The sequence below is a fragment of the Kogia breviceps genome, chromosome 15 (genome assembly GCF_026419965.1).
Source record: "Kogia breviceps isolate mKogBre1 chromosome 15, mKogBre1 haplotype 1, whole genome shotgun sequence".
Taxonomy (NCBI): domain Eukaryota; kingdom Metazoa; phylum Chordata; class Mammalia; order Artiodactyla; family Physeteridae; genus Kogia; species Kogia breviceps.
Genome location: NC_081324.1, coordinates 47,625,801 through 47,648,062, shown reverse-complemented (window position 1 = coordinate 47,648,062; position 22,262 = coordinate 47,625,801). Strand labels below are relative to the sequence as shown.

The following is a 22,262-nucleotide window of genomic DNA, read 5'->3' as shown; positions in this document are numbered from 1 at the left end:
CCATCTGTCTGGGACTTTCTTCCTTTCTGACTCTCCATCCTACTTCCTTGGTGGCGCAGTGGTTAAGAATCTATCTGTCAGGGCTTCCCTGGTAGCACAGTGGTTGGGAGACTGCCTGCCGATGCAGGGGACAAGGGTTCGATCCCTGGCCAGGAAGATCCTACATACCATGGAGCAACTAAGCCCTTGCACAACTGTTGAGCCTGCGCTCTAGAGCCCGCGAGCCACAACTACTGAAGCTGGAGCGCCTAGAGTCCAGCAGAGCGCCTAGAGCCCATGATCCACAAAAGAAGAAGCCCGCAGATGGCAACAAAGAGTAGCCCCCGCTCGCTGCAACTAGAGAAAGCCCACGTGGAGCAACAAAGCCAAAAATAATAAATAAAAAAAATTTTTTTTAAGTTATACATCCATGTAAGTGTTTGGGTTTGAATATTCATTAAAAAAAAAGGCCAGCTTCTCCCATAAAGCCTTCTTTGAATTACTCTAGCCCATTTTTTTGATAATAGCAACGCTTCAGTCATTCATGAAATATGTTTTGATGATCTGTTATTTGACAGGCACTGTTTAGATACTAGGACACAAAAGTGAGCCAAGAAAAACAAACATGATTAAGAAGTGTGACAAATACTAAAAGCAAGGGTCAACATATCAAACATTGGTATAAGGACGAGCAGAACTTCTTTACTTCTTTAGACGTGTTGGTCAGAGAATGCATCTTTGAGGAGGTGATGTTAAAGCAGATCTGAAGGACAGGAAGGATCTAGTCTCATGCAAAGTTGTCTGGTAAAGGGAGAGAGTTCCCCGTAGAGTGAATCATATGTGAAAATACTCTGAAAGAGAAAAGAACTTAACATGTTCTAGGAACTGAAAGAAGACAGTATGGTTGGAACTCAATGAATAAAAGAAAGTGACCTAAGGTGAGCTTGGAAAGATAGGCAAGGTCCTATCAGGTCCATAAGGGCAATTCTAAAAAACAACAGATAACTATAGAGTGTTTATAATCAGAGGAGAGAAAGGATTAGATCTATGTCTTAAGATCACTCTTGCTGCCATGTGAGTCATGATCTGAGAAATAAAGAAATCAACCAGGAAGGGGGCTGTTGTAGTCTACAAATATAGATAATGATGATGACTTGGATCAGAGTAACAGCAGTAGAGATGGAAAGAAGTGAAAAAACTTGAAATTAACTTTTGAAATGATACTCAAGATAGGGGAAGCCTTCAAAGGAGAAGATCAAGAGCTCAGTTTTGATCATATTGAATTTTAGCTATTTATGACAACACCAAGTCAAGGCACCAGACAAGAAATTAAATATGCAAGTCAATATGCAAGATCTCTGTGGCAGATAGAATTCTAAGATGAACCCTAATAGGCCTGGCCCTACATGATCACCTCCTCCTGAGTGTGGACAAGACCTGTAATTTGATTTTAATGAATAGTATATGAAAAAGGTAAAAAAAAAAAACCCTGCAGAATTAATTAATGCCCTTAATCAATTGTGTTTGAGTTAATTAAACAAGAGATTACTTCAGCCATGAGAAAGAAGGAAATCCTGCCATTTGCTATAACATAGATGAACTTGGAGGATATCATGCTAAGTGAAATAAGCCAGACGGAGAAAGTCAAATATTGTATGATCTCACTTATATGTGGAATTTAAGAGAGAATGAGAATAGAATGGTGGTTACAAAGGGCTAGGGAGTTGAGGAGATGAGGAGTTGCTGGCCAAAGGGTAAAAGCCTTCAATTATAAGATAAATAAGTTCTAGAGACCTAACATAGAGCATGGTGACTATAATTAATAATATTGTTTTATTTACTTAAAATTTGCAAAGAGAGTAAGTCTTAGTATTCTCACCACACACATAAGATAACTATGTGAGATCATGGATATGCTAATTAATGTGATTGTGGTAATCATCTCACAATGTATATGTACATCAAGTCATCATGTTGTACACAAAGAAAAAGATAACCAAAATAAAATAAAATAAAATAAAAGCATCCTGGGTGGGCCTGACTTAAAAGAGGGTCCAGGACTTCCCTGAAGTTAGAGATGCTCTCCTACTGGCCCTGAAGAAGCAAAAAGCTAGCTGTGAACTTCCTTTGGAGAGGGATGGTCTGTAGGAGCTGAGGCTCTCAGACTTATTGCTGTAAGGAACAGAATTCTGCCCATAAATTCAACGGGCCTGAAAGAAGACCCTGGGCTTCAGATGAAAAATTGGGCCCAGTCAACTGCTTGATTGCAGCCTTGTGGAACCTTAAGCAGAGGATTCAATTAGGTTGTTTTTGACTTTACAGCAAGGAAAGTTATCAGAGTAGACAGGAACATTACATAATGAAAAAGGAGTTAGTTCTCTAAGAAGACATAAATCTTAATGTGTATGTGTCTAACAAGAGAGTGTCAAACTATGGGAGGCAAAAATTGATAGAACTGTAACAAAAACAGATGAATCCACTATTATAGTTGGAGATCTCAACACCTCTCTATCAGAAATGGACAAATCCAGCTGGCAGAAAATTAGTAAAGACATAGTTGAACTCAACAATACCATCCATCAACTGGATATAATGGACTTCTATACTACTTTAACCAACAACAGAAAAAATACACACTCTTCTCAAACTCACACAAACATTCACCAAGATAGAAAATATTCCAGGCCATAAAACAGGCATTAAAAAGTTTAAAAGACTAGAAATCATAAAATGTCTGCTCTCAGATCACAATGAAATCAAATCAGAAATCAACAACAGAAAGATATCTGGAAAATCCCCAAATACTTGGAAACTAAACAATACACCTGTAAATAACACGTGTCAAGGAAGAAATCTCAAGTAATTTTAAAATATTTTGAACTAAATGAAGATGAAATCATAACTTACCAATATTTGTGAGATGAGGGGAATTTATAGCATTGAATGCATATTTTATCTAAAATCAATTGTCTAAGCTCCTACCTTAGGAAACTAGAAATAGAAGAACAAATAAATTCCAGAGTAAGGAGAAGAAGAGAGATAATAAAAATTAGAATTGAAATTGAAAACAAGAAATCAAGATAGAAAACAACAAAACCACAGCTGGTTCTTTGAAAAAAACAATAAAAGCAATAAGTCCCTAGCCAGACTAATCAAGAAAAAAAGAGAGGACACATATTGCTATTACTGGAAATAAAAGAGGGGACAACAGTACCCATTTCATGGAAATTCAAAGGATAATAAAGGAATCTTATGAACAGCTATATGCCTACAAATTTGATAACTTAGAGGAAATGGACCAATTCTTTGAAAGACAGAATCTGTCAAAATTCACACAAGAAGAAATAGACAATATGAATAGATCTATATCCATGAAAGAAATTGCATCAATAATTAATAACCTTACAAAACAGAAAGTACCAGGTTCAGATGGGTTCACTGGTGAATTCTATGAAACATTAAAGGAAAAAATTATACCAGTTCTCTACATTATCTTTCAGAAGATAGAAGCAGAGGAAATAATCTCTTACTCAGTCTTTGAGGTCAGCACTAACCTAATACCAAAACTAAACAAAGACATTACAAAAAAATTACAGACCAATATCTCTAATGAACATAGATGTAAAAATATTCAACAAAATATTAGCAAATCAAATCCAACAATGTATAAAAAGAATTATATTCCACAACAAGTGGATGCATCCCATGTATGCAAGGTTGATTCAACATTCAAAAATCAATTAATGCAACCTAACATATAAACAGACAGAAAAAGAAATATCACAACAGCATATCAACAGATGCAGAAAAAGCATTTGGCAAACTCCAACACTCATTCATGATGAAAAATTCTCAGTAAACTAGGAATAAAGAACTTCCTCAACTTGATAAAGAAATATACACAAGACCTATGGCTAACATAAGTTAGAAACTTGAAGCTTTCCCAGTAAGATCAGGAACAAGGCAAGGATGTCTCCTTTCACCACTGCTTTTCACATCATACTGGAAGTCCTAGTTAACATAGTAAGACAAGGAAAGGAAATAAAAGGTATACAGATTAGGAAGGAAGAAGTAAAATCATCATTATTCACAGATGACATGATTGTGTACGTAGAAAATCTGAAAGAATTGCCAAAGAAACTCTCCTGGAATTAATAAGTGATTATAGTAAGGTCGTTGGATACCAGGTTAATATACAAAAGTCAATTGCTGTACTATATATCAGCAATGAAAAAGCAGACTTTGAAATTAAAAACAGAATACAATTTACATTAGCACCCCCCAATTAAATACTTAGGTAATAAAACATGTGCAAGGTGCATATGAAGAAAACTGCAAAATTCTGATGAAAGAATATAAAGAACTAAATAAACGGAAAGATTGTCCATGTCCATGGATAGGAAGACTCAACACTGCCAGGATGTCAGTTCTTCCCAACTTGCCTATGGATTAATGCAATTCCAATTAAAAGCCCAGCAAGTTATTTTGTTGCGATATCAACAAACTCATTCTAAAGTTTATATGGAGAGGCAAAAGACCCAGAATAGTCAAACAATACTGAAGGAGAAAAAAGTTGGAGAACTGTGACATTACCCAACTTCAAGACATAATATAATATACAGATACAGTAATCAAGACATTGTGGTATTGGTGAAAAAAAAATTTTAATTGGTGAATGGAATAAAATAGAAAGCCCAGAAGTAGACCCCCATAAATACAGTCAACTGTTCTTTGACAAAGAAGCAGAGGAAGTACAATGAAGCAAAGACAGTCTCTTCAACAAATGGTGCTGGAATAAACTGAACATCGACATGCAAAAAAATTAATCTAGACACAGAAATTACTCCCCTCACAAAAGTTAACTCAAAATGGATCACAGACTTAAATGTAAAATGTAAAACTATAAAACTCCTAGAAGACAACTTGAGAAAATCTAGGTGACCTTCAGTTTGGTGATGGCTTTTAGATCCAACACAAAAGGTATGATTCATGAAAGAAAGAATCGATAAGCTGGATTTCATTAAAATTTAAAAATTTTCCTCTGCAAATGACACTGTCATGAGACTGAAAAGACAAGTCACAGACTGGGATAAAATATTTTCAAAAAATATACATCTGATAAAAGACTATTATCTAAAATATACAAAGAACTCTTAAAACTCAACAATAAGAGAGCAAACAACTCAATTAAAAAATGGGCCGAAGATCTTAACAGGCACCACAACAAAGAAGATATACAGATGGCAAATAAGCATATGAAAAGATGCTCCAGGGGGAAGGGTGGGCTGTGATGAAGTGGGAGAGTGGCAGGGACATATATACACTACCAAGTGTAAATTGGATGGCTGGTGGGAGGCTGCCACATGGCACAGGGAGATCGCCTCAGTGCTTTGTGACCACCTAGAGGGGTGGGATGGGGAGGGTGGGAGAGAGGGTGATGCAAGAGGGAAGAGATATGGGAACATATGTATATGTATAACTGATTCACTTTGTTGTAAAGGAAAAACTAACACACTATTGTAAAACAGTTATACTGTTTAAAAATGTTTAAAAAACAAAAACAAAAAAACAAAAAAAAAAAAGAAAAGAAAAGATGCTCCACATCATATGTCATCAGGAAAATGCAGATTAAAACAATGAGGTACCATTATACACCTATCAGAATGGCTAAAGTGCAGAACATTGACAAAACCAAAGGCTGGTGAGAATTTGGAGCAACAGGTATTCTCATTCACTGCTGTCAGGAATGCAAAATGATACCATCACTTAAGAAGGCAGTTTGATAGTTTCTTACAAAACTAAATATACCCTTACATACAACCTAGCAATCATGCTACTTGGAATTTACCCAAAGGAGCTGAAAACTTAATGTCTACATAAAAATGTGCCCATGGATGTTTAAAGCAGGTTTATTCATAGCTGCCAAAATTTGGAAGCAACCAAGATGTTCTTCACCAGGTGAATGGATAAATAAACTGTAGTACACCCAGACACTGGAACATTATTCAGGGCTGAAAAGACATGAACTATCAAGCCATGAAAAGACATGAAGGAAACTTAAATGCATGTTACTAGTGGAAGAAGCTAATGTGAAAAAGCTACATTCTGTAATATTTTAATTTTGTGACATTGTTGAAAGATAAAAGTATAGAGACAAGTAAAAAGATCTATGGTTGATAGGGCTTGGAGGAGAGGGAGGTATGTCCTTCACCAGTGCAGTGAAATCACTCCGTATGATACTATAATGGTGGATACATGTCATTTAAAATCTGTCCAAACCCATAGAATATACAGGACAAGAGTAAACCATAATGTAAACTATGGACTTTAGGTGATGTTGATGTGTCAAAGTAGGTTCATCAGTTGTAACAAGTGTACCACTCTGGTGGAGGAAGTTGATAATGAGGAAGGCTAGGGGGTGGGAGGGCAGAGGGTATATGAGAAATCTCTGTATCTTCTACTCAATATTTCTGTGAATCTAAAAAATAAAGTCTATTAAAAATTAGTGAAAAAGTACTCCATCTTCAATTAAACAAGGAAAGAACCACAACTTCAAACCAGTAACTGCACGGCATATCTGCTAAATTCTGTAAATCTAGAGAGAAACGAGAGGATGACGAGAATTCACATACGCTCTCAAACCTTGAGGTGGATATAAACTTTCCTAAAAATAATATCATAGTCCCAACAGGCTGTCCCCAACCTTAGATTGGTGCAGTGACATTGAGGGTACAAGTAGGTTCTAGGGAATGTGAAACTTCCCTACTCAAAGTCAGAATGACTGGGGATGGCAGGCTGGAGGAAATAACACACCCACCTTCTACTTTTACTAGCTATGGACCGGTCTCCCAGCTGAGTGTACCATTGGAGACAATGGGAGGAAAGCTATGATTGCTAAATCACAACACTGAGTTAGGGGTTTGACTGTTTAAACTCGAGGGTAAGTAGAACAAGCATGGTGAGAGAGGGTATTCTAGACAAGACCCATACTGGAGCTGCAGACTGCCCATTGCACCAGCTCCTGCCATTCCACATTGCCAGCCCCCTTGAAAAATGTAAAGCAAATCAGAAAATGGCTTATGGACTAAAGACATCCACGCTGAGCAAGGGAAAAGGGGGTGGGGAATGAGGATCAGGCAAGTAAAAATTCAGGAAGCATCATGCACACAAGCCCTCCTAGAATAAACTCCTTGATAGTGAAATCTGGCAATCCACGAAATAAATCAAGGTAGCTCAGAAAAGGAAACAGGCATGAAAGGACGGATTCTGAGCACTGATTTCATTTAAATATGGAAATAGGGCATAATAATAAAAATGTAACAAAAAATCTTAATGAGGGAAGGCAACTGGAAGGATACTTCATTTTATTTTTGTTAGCATACAGTAAAACTAATGGGGGAGTGTACAGTTCCATGAAGTGTTATAAATGTACAAGGTTCATAAAAAGAACTCAGCTCTTCTATATTTTATTTTACTGCTAAAGTACTTTCTCTAAGCAGGTGAGTAGATCCCACAAAAGCAAACAATCAGGGATTCCAATACACAATGACAGGGAAGACTTCTCGGGTAATGATTAGGTATTTATTTGTTTCTGATCATTGTGATTTTGAGTGTAGCTTATCTCACTACTGGCAACAGGATACAGGGATCCACTTCGCTATTTCTTCCGTGATTGCTGTTTGGAATATATGTATAAATAGAACAATACCATTTTCCATTGTTGGTTACACTGATCCTTTCTGAGAGTTTAGGTAAAATAACCGATTTTTCATGAATGAAAAATAGTTACATACTTGGTCGAGGGTTCTGCATTCTGTGTGCAGGAAATTCAATATACTTATAATATCTAGAATTATTCCCCACGGCACAATCTTTCACATGTATTTATTATCAAAAGGTTCTATTTGTTCAAAGTCTTATTATCATATGTGTATATTCAATAAACTTAGAGTACAAAGAGCTTCCAGCTAATAATTACCTACACAAGTTGTTCACATAGCTGTTCACTTTTAAAGCCAAATTCTATATGAAAGTTCACTTCTCCTATTGCTATAAATTCAAACTTTTAACTTACGTTGTTCATGGTCTTAGAAATTTTTTTAAAAATATGAAATAAAAATATATTAACAATATATTAAAATATATTAATGAGATCACAAAATTCAATTTTACCCAGTTCTCACGTCTTAAAATTCTGTCCCCCTTACAGCAGTATGGGTATCCATTGTATAAGTACTGACATGTATATGAATAGCTTGGGGCAGAGGTGTGTCTAGTGGGACAATGGGTATAAGAACTAAAGCTATTATTACCTTTATCTGAAGATAATCAAGACTTTTTTAAGAACCAACTCTCTCTCCATAACAATTTACTATTTTTCCCTTATTAAAAACAATTCCAAGTTTAAACAACTTGTCTGTCTTAATATAAGCTGAAGATGAAGTTTAACTTCCTAACACAGCGAAATTTAGCTTCAAGACAGTATAACCTGGTAGTATCAAGAAACTGGTTCTTTCAGATTTTTCAAAAACTCAAACCTCTTCTCTTATTATAATTTATAATAATTTATGAACTAGCATATGAAATATAAGGGGAAAGAGTTCTATTAATAATCTTACCTTTGGTTTATTGTATCTTAAGATACAAGAAGATCTAGTTCTTTTTTTCTCATATATCGAGAAGCACTGCTCCACTTGTTCTGGATAAGTGCAAGGTACATATCGAAGCAGCCCTAAATGTTATCAGAAAAGTATTCATGCAAAGTGTTCTTACAGGGACCTGACTGCAAATATTACATCATACACTTAAATGGTAGGAGGACTATTTTAAATACTTATTTTGAAGTTGAAATTTTTCTAAAGAGATAATTTTTATTACAAATTTTGTAACTTTTAAAAAATTTAATCTCTTTCACTTGGTGCTTCATATAGAATCAACTCTCACTTCTGACCTAACAGAGAGCTCTGTTTTCTGATATTTGTAAATCTATGGTATTGGGCTTTTAAGTACCTGTTTCTAATATACAGGTACTGATAGTGCTTGCCTGCTTTCTAGACGATGTACAGTTGAGAATCACACTGGATCCTAAATCTCATTGGGGCCTTGGCCAGATCAATTCTACACTGCACACTGCATTCTGCTAAGTTGTGGATCTTTCCGTGAAAATCATCAGTAATCTTACCCTTTGTTTTATAAGCAAGCATCAAATGTTAAGCAAAGACACGGAAGAAGAAAAAGCGTATTACCAAGTTGCCTAATTTTCCTATAATTTCACGTGTTGAAAAGTTCTCATATATAACTGAACAACAGGAAAAATATTACTTCATCTAATATTTACTGATAGTATCCTATTAGGTATTGTCTCCTATACTGCCTACAACATAATTTTTAAGGATAGCTTTTTCTTAAGTGTTTAAATATAAATTAGTGAGTATTATGGAATGCTGGATGAAGATATTTAGATACTCTGGAGAGAACACTTTACTAATTGACCAATGAAACTGCTTTCAAGCACACAAGCTCACTTCAATACAATGTGACAATGATCGCGACTGTTGGATAGTTGGTTTAAAATCACAGAATATTTTACCCAATTTTTATTTTGAAAAACATCTACAGAAAATTAGCAGTAATATTATACAATCTTTATCTAGATTAAACAATTGTTAACATTTTGCCACATTTTCTTTTTTCTCTTTCCCATATTAAAAAAAAAATTTTTTTGCCAAACCACATGAAAGAAAATGGCAGAGATTCTGAGACTTCATCTCTAAATACATTTAAGTATATTGTCTCTCCCAAAACACATTCTCCTACATGACTCCAATATGATTAGAAAATTTGACATGGGTGTAATACCGTATATGATCTACAGCCCAAATCCAGATTCCTTCCAATCGTCCCAATATTATCCTTTATAGTTAGTTTTTTTCTTCTCATCCAGAATCTAATCAGGAAGGATATCTTTCAGTTAGTTGCCATTTCTTCTAGTCTTTTCATACTGAACAGTTTCCAGGATTTTTTTTAGTGCCATTGACATTTTTGAAGTGTCCAGGTGAGTTATATTGAAGAATATCTACCAATTTGGATCTGTCTGATTGTTTCCTCAAGATTAGATTCAGGAGAATAATTTCTGGCAATAACTTCAGAGGGGATTGTCCTACTTCACGTGTGTATCAAGAGGCACATGATGTCAGTTTGTCCACTATCGGTGATGGAAAGTGTGGTCACTTGGTTAAGCTGGTGCCAGAGAGCATCCTGTAAAGGGACTTCCCCTCTTTGTAACTAATAAGCAATCTGTGGGCTGACATGTAGAGTTAGTGTGCCTATCCTGTCCCCATCAACCATTCACCCAGTGGTGGATTATCCTTTGTAATAGTAGTCACAAAAGGTGACTTTATAATTCTATCCTTTCTTTTAATAAGTTGCTTGTACTCTTCAGTGAAGCAGAGCTTTTCCTTCTGCCTGCACCCGTCTGCATGCTACACACACTATGGGCTCATGGATGCTCTTCTTATTAATGTGCTGTAATCTATAACATACATTATTACTTTTTATGTTCAAATGATCCCAAGTTGGGCCAGTGGGTATCCCTGAAATCTGGCTCTTATGTCCTTCTGATGTGTCTCCACCACCTTTTGAACAATTCCTTGTTTTCTGGCACAAAATGTGCCAGGCTTAGAAGATTCTCCCCTACACTAGTTCAACCAAGAAGGCTTTAAATAAAAAGGAGACTAACTCAATTTTAATGCAGTAATTTGAATTCAGGAACAAATAATTAGAATAGTGCCTAGAACATAGTAAGTGCCAGTCAGTATGATAGGTCGCTTCCTTAACTATTTTAGCCATAGTTTGAAGCCTTTGTGCAATTCTTAAAAATATAGACTTTTAATTTATAACATAGATTTTTATGTTACTCTTTCAAATTCATCTATTTATTCTTACTTTAATTTGTTCTCCTTCATTTCTTTTATCTCTATACGGAAATCATACGAATAGAAAACTTCCAAAGGATTTTCTTTTTTTTTTCTCCAACGTGGTATAATCTTAGATCACTGACTAATGCCAAAATATGCACAAACAGCACAGCATAAATCCCTGATATAGTAAGGCCTTTTAAAATTCCTGAATTTATCATGTGATTTCACATGTCAGAGGAAATAATGTAAAGAAATGCCTGGACTTTTTTTTTTTTTTTTGGTAAAAAGTTCAATAGACCAACCTCATTCTCTAAGCAAATGTAGCACGGCTGAAGTCACCTCTGAATGAATCACTGATAGGGAGGAGAAACTGAAGAAAGAGGAGTGTGGTATTTGGAGAGGTCACAAAGAAAGTAAAAAATGGGGTCTTGTAACTTCCAAGTAATTTATTTATTTATTTATTTATTTATTTATCTTAGAATGTGTGTAGTATATGTGTATGCATGTGCACATTCGGGATTAAAGACAGGATGCCCAAATAGACATTTATTCAACAAATACTTATTACACCCCCTCTCTGAGTGGGCACTGTGGTATCTTGCAGGAATATAAGGACCAAGAAAACTAGACAGGTCCCTCCCTTAGGATTAATTAAACAGTTATACAAATAAATGTGAATTTGCAATTAGCTGTAATGAGGGATACGGATACACAAGTACAGATACATGTATGCATACAAAAGATGTGTGTGTGTGTGTGTGTGTGTGTGTGTGTATTGTAAGGGAATTTGGCTCAGTCTAGGGGGACAACATGGCTCATTTGAGGAAGGGACATTTGGGTTGATATCTGAGGTTTAACTAAGAGTTCACTAGGAAATGTATGAGTACCTGTGTTTACAGGTGTGAGGATGGGAGAGAGCAGGGAGAGTCAGAGCAACTGAAAGAAAGCCAGGCAGCTGAAGTAGAAGGAAGGACTGGAGCTACCAAAAGAGGTGAAACTGAAGGAGCCTTGCTGGGTTTCAAAAAAATCAGGTGCACAGTTTTGGTCTTTATCTTAGAGCAGTGGTAATCCATTTAAGTGGCATGTGTAGCTGAAGGGGTGATAGTTGTTATATTTGCATTTTGAAAAGGCTCCTCTCACCTATTGGAGGATGGATTTGGAGGGGGGGCAACATCAGAAGCCAGAGGACGAGTTATAAAAGCCCCTGTAGTAGCCCTCACACGATGGATGGTGAAAGCTGAGACTTGGGTGATGCCCTAAGGTAGAGGCGTAACATCAGTGACATCAGTGACGGGGTGAGGGCTTTGATATGCGGTGGATGGAGAGGGAATGTCAAAGATAAAATCCGGATTGGGAGCTGGGGAATCCTGGAGGTTGAGGTGAGATGGGCAGAGATCACAAGTTTGATTTTGACATGTTTCATTTGATGTTTAAGACTGACAAGAAGAAATACCAAGCACAGAGCTGGATCTACAAGTGGAGAATTTAGAGAGACTTTCTGAGCCATAATCATGTTTTGTAGAGTGCTCTGAATAAAACATATGCCACTAATTGCAAGGAATCTTATTGGACAGTATGTGGTGTATGTATGTTGAGAAAATTCAAAGTGAACCAAAGTTCTAAGGTATTAGAAGAACAACCTTTGCTAATTGAGAATTCAGTAATTTGCAAATCCATTTCTATTCTAAATGCTGTTATAATTTCCTGATCTGCAAAATCTGAAAATATGATTTTGCTAGACTTTTTAGCAAGTGAGATATATATATATATACACACACACATTTAGCAAGTGAGAGCTATCTATCTATCCATATTGAAGTCACAAAAATGATCATGTAAGTACAGAATTAATATTTAAAATATTTAATAATCTGTACAACTTGGGCTGCAGCCACAAATAACCAGTAAGACCATGTCAGTGCACCCAGCTGAATGCCAATCCTGTCACAGTCTGATGGTAAAAATTCCTAATTGAAAATAAAGTGCAAATATTAGAAGGTAAGAGAGTGTTGGTAGTTACTACTTTTAGTCCAATAATGTCACTAACACCTAAGCATATTTTAATACGTTGAGAAAATTGATTTTGGGGGGGAGGGAGGAAACTACCCTCATTCTAATCTACTGTCCAAGGGTGCTGTGGAAAAATCAAATTTATTTAGAGGTATGTTTCTAAAAATTTGTGTCCACATTTTAATATTGAAACTTCTTTTTTTAAAGTATACGATCAACGCCATCATTTTATCTAAATCTTCACAGGCTGTATTTGCTTAAAGTAACCTGTAACTTTGGATCACAGCTCTAACCCCCTTGGTGACAAAAAAGACAACAGAAATGATCACAAAGCTAAGTGATTTTGAGCTTCTCGCTCCTGAAACTAATGCAGTAGTAAGGGTTATGTTCTTCATTTGAATGGACAAAGTTGTCTTATTCCATTCTCCGTTTTCATGTGTATCCAATAGAGGCTTCTGACATTTCTGTAACTACATTACTACACTAACTGGGTGTATTTTTCCCTTTCATACCTACATTCTTTAGAGTTTCAGATTTCAGTTTAGGGGCGTATTGAGGTCCTATGGCAAAAGGAGGCACTATGACTGGAATGTGTCATATCTGTTTGTTCGGACAAAGGAGGTTTTCTCTTGTGTGGCATTGTTAACGGTACAAAGAGGAAGAAGGGCTTTACTTTCACAATCTTTGCCTCCATTCCATGCAAGAGTAAAAAGCGTAACAAGAAAAGGCAGATATTCCAATAAAATTTCACTGCCTGTATAGATTTTTGTGCTGTTCAAAAGAAAGAAGCTCCTTATTTTCCTTATCACCTCCACAATCCAACCCCCTCAATTTTATCTTCCCTCAATTCCCTTTGCCCCACTAGACTCTTATCAGAAATTGTAACAAAGTGGACCAAATCAAGTCTGGGGTCAGTCTGAGGTTGAATGCTGGGCCATTCAATTGACCAAGAAGCTTCCTGTAAGAATGAACAATACACAGCAAAACAATCATAGATCAAATTGTGTTCTGTACAATTGCTGCATCCTTTTTGTATGAAAACCTGCTTCTCTTGATTGGGTAAAATCAAGATTGCCTCTTCTATGTAGAGAATCTTACGATTATGTCAAAGCAATTGGTTATTCCCATACGCGCACACAAACACACACACGCACACACACACACACACACACACACACAGACATACTGTGACTTCAATCTTAATTGCAAACCACGACTACTGAAGCCCATGAGCCTGGAGCCCGTGCTCCACAACAAGAGAAGCCGCCTCAATGAGAAGCCCACGCACCGCAAGGAAGGGCAGCCCCCGCTCGCTGTATGTAACTAGAGAAAGCCCGCGTGCAGCAACGAAGACCCAACGCACCCCAAAATAAATAAATAAATAAAATTTTAAAAAGATTTTACATTAAAAAGCTTCTTTCTTTAAAAAGAATAAGAAAAAAGAGTAAGTCATATGATGTTATAAAAGACATCTTAGGTGGACCCACCGTGGAAGGTAATCTAAGAAAAAAAATCTTCCTTACAATTTGGTAAATTCAAGATGCTTGCTGTAGCTAATACTGAAATGACATTTTATAATAACTCAGTTCCCAAGAGCAGGTCTTACATTATGGTCTAGTAAACAAACCATTATAAGTAAGAAAATTTGAGTTTCGCTCTCAATTTCCTCCTTGCTTCTGGGATCCTATACTCTATATACTCTCTTGCCCATATATATAGGTTGTGTATATGGGCAATCTTCAAAACCCTCTAATCCCTCTGCAAATACTATATATTATGCAAAGAGAAGAGATGTTGGTGTGTTTTTAGTGTGGCAACAGCGCACAGACTATATACATCTGAGACAGACAACACAGTTGTCTATACCTCTCTCCCCTCCAACTCCCATATGCCAGCACAGGACACCCTTAATTCAAGTAACACAAAAATAATCTAATACTACAGTTTATTTGAATTCGTAACAGATTTTGGCCTCTGCTACGAACATACTTCACAGCATTATGTTTCATGGTGCAACTTCCAGTATTGGACCCGTGCAGTTCTTTGCATAAGCCTATTTCAAGGTCATTGACGATATAATCTCAATTGATTCCTCCTTTTCCTGTTTTTTCAGTGCCTGAAATTATGTATGTATGTACGCAGACATAGAAAACATGTACATCTATACGTATACATGCATATACATACATATGTGTGCATGTATACATTGTCTCTCTACATAAAAGCCTTCAGTGCTTTCTGGAGATATGCACAAGGTTAAGGCCTGCGAGAAGTTAAATATTATCCAGCTGGCACATTAGTTTGTCAACACTCATAGTCATCCATGAAAGACAGATTCCTAGGAGAAATAAGGAAGAAGTAGTAAATTTTTATAAAGGTGAGAAAGAGAAAAAGATCAGAACATGAGCCTGAGTTTGATGGGCAGTGAAATTTGTAATCCTGGTCCACTGAAGGCAGAGACAGGCGGACATGTGGGATGGTCCCGCTTAAAAGAAGTAAGGATCGCATAGGGGCATGAAAAATAACCCACGTCATCACAAAAATCTTGTCTATCTATATCTATTCTTTTTCAGATTCTTTTCCCTTATAGGTTATTACTAACACAACACAGTAAATCAACTATATTTTAATAAAAAATAAATAAATAAGAATTTTTTAAAAAAATCTTGTTTATCTAGCCCTGACTCTCATCAGGGCCAGACAGCCCCTAGAGAATATTTTGCGAAGGATTGGGGAGGCTCAGGTTTGTCACAATCATTAAGGGAGGGGAGTTCTATTGGTTTTTAGTGGCTTTTTTGGTGAAGAATTTTCCCAAATATCCCAAACAACATGCAGTGTCCCCTGAACTAAACCTATAATGAATATCAACCTGTAGAATCTGGTATATAATCATAACTAAGCATTTTCTAAGAATTTCCACCAAAAAGTCCAGGGTTTACAGCAAGGTTGCTGTGGGGAATAATTCAACGACTTTGTACAGTCTTTCTCTTAAATCTAGAATTAATAGACTACAACATTAATAGAAAATAAACTGAAAAAGGCAGCATCAGCACTGTCAATAAGTTCCATCATGGAAATATTTTATTTGTTATTATTGATGATATGGTGGGTAGCCTGCAGAGTCCCTTGAAGTAGAGTTCACATTAGTAACAACAGGAAAATACTGCATAAAGCCGTTTGGGGATTTTGGTGAGACTATATTAATAGTATTTACTCTCTCATTTGCAAAATATCATATTTCCATGTTTTCTCCACTCCGCCTTTCTATAACTTGACTTTGGCATATTTTCCCTACAATGATTACCATCATTTCCTCCTTTCCAAATACAAATGTCTGGTTTGTAATTATCCTAATACTACTTTTAGTCTATTCTCCTTTCATTTTCCTGTACTTCCTATATGGAATGTCTTCTGATGTTCCTGTCTTAAATCCAAATTTATCTGTTATAGAGTATGTACACACAAGCAAGCTTCTGACTTCTTTACTATGTGTTCCAGTGAAGTCACTCCCAAATATTAGCATAGTGAAATGCACATTGTACTAAAAATTACTTTTATTCTTTTGTTCCTTTTCATGACAGATATATTCAGTGATTATATTATTGATGAATTACATTTCAAGATACTAAGGGGGTGACACAAAATATTTGTTATTAAGAAGAGGACAGAGTCTAAGAGGGTTGAGAACCAGAGTTGGGTCCACAGCGAATGACAGCGAATGACAGAAGACGGAAAAATCACAAGCCTCCTGCGTGTACCTCTGTACCACTTCATTTCATGACTATCGTGTACAGCTGATACCACCACGGCTAGAAGGAGTTAACTCCCCCATCCAGCTACCCAACTTAAGTCAAGGGAGCTGCGTAAGGAGTCGCACAGATCAGGTTTCTAGTATCTACTCTGCCACTAACCACCGGTGTGACCTTTAGCAGCTCACTGGTATCACTGTGGGCCCCCATTTCCTTAACTGTAAAATAAGGGCATTGGAATACATTACTTTTAAGGTCCTTTCCAGCTCTATCACAAAATGCATAATTTTGATTCTAAGACTTAGGCGCTGATCAGAAGAAACTGATTCCTTTAATAAATGTATATAAAATATATCCTGTGGGTAGCAATTATATTTCCAACCACAATGTATTTTTTAAGTACTCAGTCTAGTCAAGTCTTTAAAAAATGCCATGTCTTATAAAAAAACAAAAATGTTTCCTCAAAAAAGAAGTCCCCCTACACTTTATGGAGTGAGCACATTTATTATGAGAACAGTCACCAATCTGAAAGGGACATCTACTTTTCTAGTACCATTCTGCTCCTTGTTGTAAAAGTCACAGTTTTCTTTTTTGCTTTTAATTCTTGAAATAAAAATGATTTTATCTCTCTGCCTTTCCAATCATATATTTTTGGTAGCTCTAACCTTCTCCACAGAGGTTTTCTAAATTAAATTCTAATAGTCCACAGAAATAACAATTCAACAAAATCTATACACAACTGAACACTGGCCACAGACAAGGTGTTTAAGAGCAAGTGCTATGCTGTGAATCAACTTCTTGTCCAAGTAACTATTTCATGGACAACGAATTTTGCCCTGGAGCTTTTGAAAAACACAATAGAAATCTGTTAAATTGGCATTCTTGCTGAACTTCAGCCACTTTATCTAACCAGGTCCTTAGTAACAATAGATACTTGAGAGCTTCTTTTTGATAAAACTTTTGATTTGGAGCCTACGTGCAGAGAGCAAATGAACCAAACCCCTTATTCTGATGGCAACTTGCTGTTTTTGCTTTTGGAATATACATATAAATAAGGCTTAGGAGTATCACCTTAACACATACACATGTGTATGCTTTAGGAAAACCTCATGCTTAAAAACTTCCATTTAATAAGACAAAAACAAACAAACAAACAGAAAAAGACTTAAAAGTTAGAATATTCCTATTTGGTTTTCAGAAGCACCCCGCACTATCATCTTTTAAAAAACATATTAATCACCTCTGTTATATGCAAAGTGGGACTGAATTGCTCAAATTTTAATCGAAGGACTTTTATTTTTCCAGAAATGCATCAATCCTTAACACAAATTCATTAAGTAGGTATAGAATCCAGTCTTGATTACCTCTCTGGGAGTTATATATAATTTACTTCAAAGTTTTCATACTAGGTTTGCTCATTTCTGTCACCCAGCTCATTTCTGGGCAGGTTGCCCACATGCCCCACCTCCCCATAAATCAGTTTTGGTGTTTGAGATATGCAAGCTCATTTAAAAATTAACCTAAACAAAACAAAATAATTAGAAAGGCAACTTGCCCACAATAACAATGAAAATCGTTTTCAAATCAAACATGTAATACATTCCAAAGACAAACACAAATGACTTCGTAAATAACCATGATTTTGGATTATCTTTGCCTCTATTCCTCTCATTAACATGAATAATTCAGAGTGCTTCCTATACGTGATGAAACTGTCTCCCCTCAATAATTCATTTTTAGTACACAGAAAAATCGCATCCTCATGTTTTTCCAAAGGTTTAAATTAGACCATATTTTAAAATGCAACTTTACTTTCAAAATTATCTATAGCTTGGGTTCATTCTTTTCAATGCTATCCTGGCAGCAAGTAAGGAGAATTTTGTGCCTTCAAGGCAAGTGCAGTGTAGAGCAGTGTAACAGGGAAGAAGACAGAAGCCCCACCTTTCTTTGGTTCTTGATAGACTTCAAGTGTGAGCAAGATTGCCAATATCTTTTTCCTTAAAAATACAGAAGTGCCTTGGGACACCCAGATTTTAGTAAAAAGAATTTCCCAACGTTCTGGCCACACTGAAGGAACAATATTTTTATTATGCGACTTAATTTCAAGTGATAAAAATATCCTAACATTGCAGTTCCAGATAAAGCAGACATTCCCAAATGGGAAAGCATTCTGGATGGGGCGAGGACTCAAAACCTCAAATCTTGCTTCAGTGATAACATGAACAAAATGAAGGGTGTGTATCTATCTGCCAATTATATACAAATTCATCTAGCTTCCCAAACACAAATATAAAGATACTATGTAGATAGACATTTTATTTGTATCCTATATAATATATAATATATATTATTACGCATATATTATTATTATAATATTACGCAAACCCAATATTTGTGCGGGAAAGAATGTGTATGTCTTAGGTCTACTTGATTTGGGGTTTGGAATATTAAGTTAGTCTCCCATTTTGTCAGTTCTTCCTGGGAAGATGTTACATTCTTCTGGAAACCACACTAATTTTCTGGAGTCATGGGGCTGTTTCATGCACTGCTTCAGAGCACCAAATGCTACCCTTGTGACCAGGAAGAAAGGGAAAGAATGCCATCAGGAGGAGCCTGCAGCTGCACTAATTCTCAGCTTCTCTCTGGTAACAAAAAGGTGGGGGAAAAAAAGAGCAATCAGATTTCATTGGAGTATACACCAGCCTTGGCCAAAGGCTTTAAAACTTTTTTGATTTCTTCTTTCATTGAAAATAAAAGGAGAGGAGCTTATAGTGTAATAAGCCAAACACAACAGTTGCTGAACTTGGGTCAAGATCAGATACCATTACAGCTTTTGGGATGTTCACGGAACTGTATAAAGTGAGGATGTATGTCTTGATACCTGTGAAAATAAAACATTACGCTTTGAGTGGGAGAGAACAGATGGTTGGTAATGGTTTAAAACATTTATGTTTTTGGACTGTCACCAAGCCTCTGTATTAAAAAATATGGTGTTGTAGTTACTACATACCAACAACTATCTGCAAGGCTTATTTTCTGGAGGATGCTACCGTAATAAAAGAGATAAAACCCAAATGAGGCCAGAGGAAAATTCTTGTTTTCTCAAGTCATTCAATGTGTGCTATTTCTTATTGACTATATTCAATCAAAATGTTTTCTGTGTGATGAGAGGACTTACACTTTTCCTCCATAATGAGTCAACTACCAGTGCCCGGGTATTGTATCCTTTTTTGGATACATGGGGAAGAACTGTAATTTTGTTCTGTGTATCTGATTCATGCTGATTGAAGCCGTTAAAAACCCTTTGAGCAATCATAAAATCTGGTAGTCCTGGGTACTCTCACCCATGAAAAAAGCAATAACAATCTCCTTATTCTCAATTTGGTAGACAGGCATATTGTACTATAATTATGTACTGGAATTGGCAGGTGCCAGGCCACCAAACTAGGAAGACAGATAAATATTAACTACAGTCACACTGTATTTTGGTGTGTATATATATGTCAGTCTAAAATAAGTCCACGTCCTTTAAACTCAATGGAATAGTGACAAACACAGATAAAACTGTATACAGAGAGATTAACGCAATGTTTGGGGTTAAACTAAAGAAAAATAAATACTGGTAAATAATACTCTTGATTACTATAAAAACTGCTGAAGGAGAGTCCTATTAAACATCCACAGTGTTTGATTTGCTCTTGATAACATAATGGGGGAAAAGTCACACAAGCACACACTCTGTATGATTTACTTCCTATCCCTTTGAAAACCCTGGGAACTGTTCAGGACCGGTTTGCTGATGGGAGGGAGCTGGGGGTGGACCTGCAGGAAGAGGAGGGAGGACCAGCGGCCGCTCCATCATCGCTCCTGTGAACTTAGTTGGAAATAACTCCTGACAGACATCAAACATAACACGTCTTAGCCTCCTAACAGAAACACGCTGATAGGCAGGATGTTGAAACGGGGCAGACGCGGGAGCAGGTAACCGTGTGAAAGTAACAGCTGCGGCAACAAAGCAACCACGCAGTTCCTACTCTCTCCCACCCACCTCGGGCCCCCTCCCCAGGGCACCCACAACCCCTTTGCCCGGCCCGGATGGAACCTGGGCTCCGAGTCTCCGCACTTCCCTCCCACGTGGCCCGCAGCCTCAGCAAGAGCCTCTGCGAGGTCTCGGAGTTTGGGACCGATGCAAAAAGGGGCATCACAGCAGAGATGCTCATCTTTCTGCCAAACATGGATAAACCGCCATCAGAAACTCAAGACCGTTCCTCCTGGTGTCTTCTTTCCAACCTCGGCTGGCTTGCCCCGAGTGGGGGCTGGCACCAGAATCCTGGGGTGCAGGGTGCCCCGCCCCGCCGGGGCTCAGGAATCCAGCACAGGTAGCTCCCGAGTTCAGGCACCCGTCCTCCTCCGCCGCTCCTCTCCAAGTATTCGCAACCCCTCCATCTCCGGGACCCCCCTTCCCCTCAGCACAATCAATAAAGTGAACGGGAGTGGGTTCAAATGGGGGGGGGAGGGGATTAGGGTAGAAAGAGAAGAAAGATGCCTTCTGCAGTCATCAGAGGTGGAGTACCTGGAAAGGTGAGGGTGCGCTTCCCCGCCCACCCAGACCCCTCTCATACCGAGGGTGCAAGCGGCGCCCCCGCAATCTCGGCCCCGCCAATCCCGGACCCCCTCCCCCACGCCCCGACCCCCGGTGGTTACCTGGCGAGCGGCTAGGGGAGCGGAGGGTGCCGGCAGGGACTGCTTTCACGGGAGCGGAGCTTCGGCGGGAAACTTCCCCGAGCTCCGGGGCAAACTCTCGCGGACTCCGCCCGCCACGGGCCGCGCGGTGAGCACGAGCGCGGTGCCGGAGCTGGAGCGGCGCTAAGACCGGCGCTCGCCCTCGCCCGTCCGCCCGACTGGGGCTGCGTCGCCGCCTGGGCTCCCGGCCGCTCCCGCTCCCGCCGCCGCCCCCGCTCCCGCCACCGCCCCGCCCCGCGGCTCCGCCCCCCGGTTTCCCCACCAACCCCTCACTCCCCTCAGCCGCGCGCCCGCCCGCCGGCCTCCCCATCTCCGCCTTTGTCGCTCTCTGGCTGTCACTCCCTGGCCTTACCTCTGCTGGCCACTCGCCCTCCCTCCCAGCCCTAGGGCTCATGTGCCACCCACTCCTGCTCCAGGGAGTGGTGATCTCCGGCGTCTGTCTCCTAAGTCACCTTCTCTTCTTCACCTCTGCCCTGTCTCAGATTCTTTCCCAAGTGTTCTAGAAACACCTGAAGGACAAACCTATAGGTTAGTAGGTTGTGACAAGCAAGCATTGACTCCAAAGTCTTAGAATTTCTTTTGCTTTACAGATTTATCTATTATTTATATATATATTATTACATAGATAGATCTATATCTATACCTATATCTCTATCTGTATATGATATAATAGGTCAGTGAATTCCAGTAAGGATATATGCGCCACAGGTGAGTTTGGTAGCAGGTTTGTGTAAGGCAAAGACTTCCTTAAAAAGTCCTGTACAATAATCCAAGACCTTGTAGCTCTCTCAGGCCACACATTTCAAAATCCAGCAAGCTGAAGTTGGCAGACCAAGGTCAGGACGGATTTTTTTCTTTCTTA

General features: G+C 38.1%; 1 protein-coding gene across 1 annotated transcript in view; it reads right to left on the bottom strand.

Annotated features, from left to right (window-relative positions):
- Positions 1-21,584, bottom strand: part of CHST9 (carbohydrate sulfotransferase 9) — a 231,680-nt gene extending 210,096 nt beyond the window's left edge. The window contains exon 1 of the mRNA XM_067014820.1: positions 21,362-21,584. The gene's annotated coding sequence lies outside the window, so the exon portion shown is untranslated. The remainder of the gene's footprint in view (positions 1-21,361) is intronic.
- Positions 21,585-22,262: the final 678 nt, after the last annotated feature.